We start from the raw sequence: 6,111 nt of genomic DNA, 5'->3' as shown, positions 1-6,111 counted from the left end.
TAATCCCCATTCAATACTGTATGCTTGAATCTGTAATTAGATCATCTCCCTGGAGATGTAACCCAATCAAGAGTGGTTGTTAAGATGGATTAGGTGACGACATGTCCCCACCCATTTGGGCAGGTCTTGACTGGTTTAATGGAGTCCTATAAAAGAGGAAACATTTGGAGAATGGGAGATTCAGAGAGGGTTGAGAATGCTCAACACCATGAAGTAGAGAGTCCTTGGAGATGAAGAAGGAAAACAGCTCCCGGGGAGCTTCATGAAACAGGAAGCCAGGAGAGAAAGCTAGCAGATGACACTGTGTTTGCCATGTGCCCTTCCAGCTGAGAGAGAAGCCCTGACTGTGTTCACCATGTGCCTTCTCACTTGAGAGAGAAACCCTGAACTTCATCGGCCCTCTTGAACCAAGGTATCTTTCCCTGGATGGATGCCTTAGATTGGACATTTATATAGACTTGTTTTAATTGAGACATTTTCTCGGCCTTAGACCTGTAAACTAGCAACTTATTAAATTCCCTTTTTTAAAAGCCATTCTGTTTCTGGTATATTGCACTCTGGCAGCTTGCAAACTAGAACAGTTCTCCTTTTGGTAATCTTACCACCAAGCACTGCAGTATCACTGAAGCTCGTTAACAGTGAGGGGAGGGAGGCAACTGATCATCAATGATCTTACTGACATAATGGAAAATATTTTCATTAAAACTTTTTTTTATTCAGAAGTGTTTTATATTTTCAAAGTTTTTAAGAACTGTTCAATTTAGAAAAAATAAAAACAATGGGATTATCTATCAGGTTCTAAAAGTACTCATGAATTAAACCACTCATATCCCCCATTTAAAAAAGAGAATATAATAAAATCTTAAATCACAATGCTGCTAAGCTTTCTTACAGTAGGGAATAAGTCCAAGCTAAAGTAGAGTACAAAAACCTGAAATCTGAGCCTGAAAATAGTTTAGTGATTAGACATCAGGTTTATTGAAGCATTAGGTCTAGTGAAGACAGAAATAACACAGCTCATGAAGTAGGAATAAAAATTCCATCTAGCATCTGCTTTATTTCCAGTTTCCTGGGGACAGAGTTCATGCATTCTATATTATAGCCTTTCTCTAAAGCATCTACATGTGCTTGATGTCAATTAACTTGAGCAGGATGCAAGAAACTGTGTGTGCAGTCAACTTGGCAGGTTATCATTAGTGATGCAACTTTCAGAAACATTCTTAGGCAAAAGAAATAGCACTGCCTGCAATAGGACTGTTTGATAATCAAAGAAAAGAAATCCGTTGAATATAATCTTACAAATAAGAAGGAAAATCTATGTGCTTTTGCTAATGGAGTGCTTTACACATCAAGAAAAATGTCACACTGAGGATTTCTTTCTATAAGATTAAACGATTAACATTTAATTGACACTCAGATTATTTTGTGGTATTAAAAATCAAAGAAAAAACTGATTTCCCTTAAATGGAATTTAGGGAAAAAATGCAGGACTAGTAATATGGAATAACAGCTGCAGTTCTTTGGCTAACTCATTAAGAAATGCCAATTAAACATTTTCAGTCAAATTTTATTTTTAAAAAAGCAGCAGATCAACATTACAATTCAATAATCTATTTAAATATGCACTTGACACTGAAGCAACCTGAGTATGGAATAAAGTGTTTCCAAAAAAAACATCAACTATATCATCTCCAAATACCCAAATAACAAATAATTTCTGTAGATTTTTCATTGAGTGGAATTATAAACAAAGAACTGAATATTTATTGCTGTGAAAACAAATCTGTAATACAGTAGTATGAATCTTAGGTATTAAGTGGAATTAATTGAATCAAGTTAAGAAGTTGGAAATTTAACAAATACTTTTGAGTGTGAAAGAATATAAGCTGATTGACCCAAGAGCAACTGAGATATTTAACTTGTTCAGTTGAGACCAGGCATTATGTTAAACTTCCCTTTTTAGAAGGCCATAAAAATTATAATTCCAACAGCCCACAAGCCAAATAAAATTAGGAAAAAAACATAGAAATTAAAACTATTCTCAAAAAACCAGTTTTTTTCCAACTCAATTTCAGCATCCCAAGGGGAAAAAAGTATCCATGATTATCACAGATGAAAACAAAATGAATGTCATTGGAATCAGTTATTTTTTTCCCACTGAGATATAAAATCTATATAGAAATTTGATACTCTTTGTGCCAGTTCGAAAGAATTATGTACCCCAGAAAAGCCATGTTTTAATCCAGATAATCTTGTGGGAGCAGCCATTTGTTTTAATTCTGATTCAATACTGTAGGTTGGAAACTTTTGATTAGATCATCATCACAGAGATGTGATATGCCCAATTGTGGGTGTGACCTTTTGATTAGATGGAGAGGTGACTCCACCTATTCCAGGTGGGCCTTGATTAGCTTACTAGAGTCTTTAAAATGGGGAATATTTTGGAGAAACCTCAGAAACTACAGAGCCAGCGGAAACTTCAGAGCAGAGCAGATGGAGATGCTTGGAGCCTAGCAGTCGTCACCATGAGACGTTAAGTAAGCCAGAGCCTGGAGAGAGCCAAGAGAAGCCAAGAGATGAAAGCCAGCCCTGGAGAAGCAAAGTGAGGAACCCCCACAGGAACAGAGATTGAAAGCCATGAAGTTCAGGCACTTTTATAGGCTTAAAATGGCAAACTCACAAGTTATTAAATTCCCTTTTCAAAAGCCGTTTCAGTTCTGGCATACTGCATTCCAGCATGTTACAAACTAAAACACTCTACACTAACAAATTGCACTCCTCAGAGTTCTGATTTAATTGTCTTTAAACTCCTTTGATACAGTTTTTTAAACTGTGAAAATGTTGTTTTCATTATTTTGAATCTGGTTCCAATTCTTTTTCATTTATTTTTATATCAATATTAATATACTGGCTGCCAGTTCTAATCAGGAAAAAAATCTTGGTAATCTCTTCATTATGACAGCACATTCAGCAGAAATTACTAATGTGCAAATAAGCCATAAAAAGTGCAGCTCTCCAGAAAGCACATTTTGTTGATTGTTTCACTGAATATTCTTTACAATTATTCTTGGTGCAAGACTCATTCAGTCTTGTAAATATCAGGATGCACAGTCTCACTAGTATGTAGTTTCAAGTCCTTGGACAGGGAGACTGGTTCACAGCTCGTGAAAAGCTATAGGACTAAAATTTTAATGGCTGACAAATCATATATCCTGCAGAGCAGGAAAGTACTTTTCCTTTTTTGCCACTTAAGAATGTGGCAGAAATGTCTGCTGAAGTTGTCTAATCAATCATTATTTTTTTCTTTTTTTGTAAATTTGGTCTGGAATATTTCTGGAAGGGTGACATTTCTAAGAAGCCAGTGCTGGTACCTGCTTCAGTTGCAGTCTCTAATGGTGGACACCTGGCTCTCCTCTTCTGTGTTTTATTCAGGCACTGATTACTGTTCATGTGCTGCAGGGTTAATTTCACTGGTTCCTACTCCCAGAGTCGGTTGCCTTTTAGGTAGTGGCATTTGAGCATCATGACTAGACCATGACTTTTGGAAACATCCAAGCAAAAGTCATCTGTTAAAATTTATTTAGCATAAGACAATAGAGTATAAGAAAAAAAAACTGATTACATTCTATTCCATGACAGTTAAATATTCTGATTTTTTCATTCTCTTTTTCTAGCCGTGTTATCCAGGCATTGATTTGTTTCCGTATTATGTATCTCTCCCAAAGAGAATTGGTGACATGGAATTTGAGAATAAGAATAAATATTCTCCAGGTACCAAGAGAAAGATCTGCATTGTAACTTTTGTCTGGAGCAAGTCTTGATGATATATCTCCATAATCTACCTTTGTAAAACCTGGGGAAATTATATAGAAGAAATTCTTGAATTCATCCATCCAAAATTCTGCAAGTCATTTGTTATTGTTTTTTAAAAGAGAAAGAGTTTATTATTACATGTGTAGTAGGAGAGCAGATGGCCTAACAGCCCAAAATCTGTCTCCTCATCTGTTATTTTTATTGATAATCTGCCCTATGCCTCCTGGAAATGTGTAAAGTGTAGAAATACATGTCCAACATGTGAACATGTAACAATTTCCAAAGTACCTCCACACTGCCAAATCTTAAAGGAAATTTTTAGGTCTCCCACTCCCCAAATGTCCATTCCAGCATAACATGTTTCAATTTCCTGAAATTGATCTCTATCTATTCAAAAAAAGGTCTCCTGCCCTTGTTGGTGTTCTGACATAAAGAGTCTGATCGCCTTTCCTTCTGTCCATTTCTCTTTGGGGGAACAGGATACCAGAAAACATTGGGCTTCCAGTTGAATCTACCTTGGGTCATTTCAGAGCCTACCAAGTAGTCTAAGTATCATTGCTGATGACATCCATGGCAGAACATACCACTGTTCCCCTATCATATTTGATCCTGGCTAAGAGAAGCTCCAGCCATCCTGCTGTACACTCACAAGGAGTATCTATGAAGGTGACCACTTGACCTTTAGATACAACAGCTCCTTTTAATCTAGCTTTGGTCAATCCAGAAAGTTGTTCCACTCAAATTACATGCACTGGTACTTTTAATTTCCTCACTTAACTGTCTAGAGGTCTTTTCATAAAAGTCTTTTTCACTGGCATCATCTACCAGTACAATTTCTTCTAGCATGTGTCTTGGTGAGCAATTAATGACAGCATGGATAGTTTGCAGACGTGTGTGTTCCAAGCCTCATTGAGGAAAACAATCACCACACTTTTGTATGAAGTTTATCCAGATCACCTTTGTTTTATACCCTGCTAACTTAACATCTGGCAAAGATCAGATGAGTGCAATCATCTTACTTGCCATTAAATTGAACTGACTAATTTTAAACACCTCTTTCGTCTTTTCTTGACCCTGTTTAGGAATGAGGTCTGGTTTCCCCATTTTTCCAGGACCTTCATGAGGCTTTTGTAGTGGCTCTAAAACATCCCCAGCAGGAAGTCCCCCTTCCTTTTTTTCATCACATTTGTTGCATTCACTGAAGTAAAGCAGCGGGAACATATCCAAGAATACCTAAATCAAGGAAGTGGCTAGGACCACTTTGCAATGTGCAAATTTTCTCATGGCACTTTAAGTCAAATGCAAAATTTAAAATATTTACATATATGCATATATGTATATAAATATACAAATATCATGAAAATTATTCCAATCCAGTTTCTCCAGAAAATACATTCATAATCACAAAGTGGTTTTTCAAATGAATTCATATCCCAAATGCACATATCCCACATCACCTCAGTCAGCTGCAGCAGCAGCAAAAGCTCCTCCGGTCACCGGCCACCATTGCCTCCTCAGTCCTCATTAAATTCTAAGAGGACACCAAAAATATCTGATTGGGAATTTTTAATGACTTTAATAAATTTTTAGGTTTTCTTCCATTTCATTAGCCACTGTCATCATTTCCCAATGCTACTTGTCTTATTTTTGTACTCTAACTTGATGTGCTGTTTCTCAGCTAAAGGGAATGTGAGCATCTAATTACAGTCAGCCTAACCAGCTGAACAGCAGACCAAATGTGAAAATAAATGAGAAATGAATTAAAATCCATTTTTGATGTCTAACACATCATTAGTCACTAGGCACAAAGGCAAATGATTAGTTTCTTAGTTATTCAGGAGTACTAGACAGAAGAAATCCAAAAGTACTCTTTAATTTTTTACTTGTTTGCTTTCATTTTAAAAACATTCAGAGCAGTGTAAGCAAAGTCTCAAAAAATGAAAAAATGTCTTTGTCCAGCGGCATAAGCCCTGCTACAATTGAGCTCAATGTTACTGTGAATCTTATAGCAAAATTATACACTTGTGTACTGTATATTGTATGTGTTTTTAAAGCCCTTCTCCTTTTTGAATAAGGGATAATAAGTCAGAAGTTAAGGCAAGTTTAAAACTTTAAACAACACATAAAAATAATTTCAAACATAGAATTGATTTTATTCAGACTTCTGAGTGTCTGCAGGAAAATGTGAACTACTTAAACCCTAATCTCTCCATACATCCTCTGAAAACCACAGAGATCAAAAAAGACAGCCAATAAAGCCACGGAGAGTTTATGCTGGCAGCATGACTAGAAGTCAAA

At 36.2% G+C, this 6,111-nt stretch overlaps 1 pseudogene; it reads right to left on the bottom strand.

The window, feature by feature from the left end:
* Nucleotides 1-3,477: 3,477 nt before the first annotated feature.
* LOC143670533 (polypeptide N-acetylgalactosaminyltransferase 1-like) lies at nt 3,478-5,097 on the bottom strand (annotated as a pseudogene).
* Between the last annotated feature and the right edge of the window lie 1,014 nt (nt 5,098-6,111).

The sequence above is a fragment of the Tamandua tetradactyla genome, chromosome X, assembly GCF_023851605.1.
Source record: "Tamandua tetradactyla isolate mTamTet1 chromosome X, mTamTet1.pri, whole genome shotgun sequence".
Classification (NCBI taxonomy): domain Eukaryota; kingdom Metazoa; phylum Chordata; class Mammalia; order Pilosa; family Myrmecophagidae; genus Tamandua; species Tamandua tetradactyla.
Note: the sequence above shows the minus strand (reverse complement) of the source record. Positions and strands in the feature narration are given on the sequence as shown.